Here is a 1211-nt window from a genome sequence, read left to right as displayed (position 1 = left end):
TGTCATCGGGATCATAAGTGGTTGTGTGAGGTATACCATGAAGACGAACGATGTATCACAAGTAGAGTTCGACAGTGTGGGTAACATCATTGGTTCAATTACATAGAATAAAATACGTCATCTTTGAAAATCGGTCGACTATCACCATGATCGAATCCTTGTACCACAATGTGTTGGGTAGGTTGATTAAAAAATTCATGCTTACATCAGACCATGGGAGCTTCGATATCAAAAGTGGCACGTACAACCTGGCATTATATCCATGGAATTAGCCAAGTGATAAACTCGGCAATGCATGACCTGCAGATCCACAGCTGTTGGTTGTAATGGCCAAAAGGATCTTTCTTGGAGAAGAGAGAAAGAGTTTCATCACACCCAATTTGGTCAGCCAACCCCCTATCGGGGCTTTTAAACAGTACATTCTCACGCAACAAACACCTCAGCATGCATAGTTGGTTTGCTCAAGAAGAGGTAGCCATCTATATATTGGAACTTTCGTAGGTGCCTAAATTGCATTTTGACTAGGCTTCTTTGAAATCCTCATATACGGATAAGAGTCTTTTATGATTTCAAACTCACTACATTTGTTTGGATGGCAACAATGAGTATATCAGCTTAACGCATCCACCACCTTGTTGAGGCTTTCAAATTTAGTTTCAACACATTATGGAAAACGAGAGGAATTCAGTCCTGGAGGCATGCTTGCCCTCTAATTTATTTTGGTTATGCAAGCATTTGAGAGTTTCATAATCTGAAAACAAGGTTTAAATTTGCGCAGTTGGGTATTGAGGCATTTTTCGTCTGTGAAGCGAGGTGTAAGCCTCAAAATTCAAAAATTGCGTAAAATAAAAAAATGAAGGTTAAAAGAGATTTTTTGTGCATAATAATCAAATAATATAATAAAGAATGATATATTAACTTTCTATTGAACTATAAAATAATAATTTGACATAAACATAAAAAAAATTACACAAGACGTAAAGTAAAAAGTGATAAATTGCATGAAATAGAATTGAAATCCAAACATCATAATAATAAAATAACATAAAATATATTATGTAATAGGTGAAGGAGAAGGTGGTTGCAATGGCGTCTGTCCCCAGGCGATCGCCAGCAACTGCGGGCTGGCGGTAGGGAACTTACAGCTAGATGTTGAGGATGGAAGCTATAGCCAAGGTGTGATGGGTCCATGTGAAGGTGCAGGTTTAGAT

The sequence above is a fragment of the Dendrobium catenatum genome, unplaced genomic scaffold (assembly GCF_001605985.2).
Source record: "Dendrobium catenatum unplaced genomic scaffold, ASM160598v2 fragScaff_scaffold_797, whole genome shotgun sequence".
Taxonomy (NCBI): Eukaryota; Viridiplantae; Streptophyta; class Magnoliopsida; order Asparagales; family Orchidaceae; genus Dendrobium; species Dendrobium catenatum.
This window is presented reverse-complemented; position numbering follows the sequence as displayed.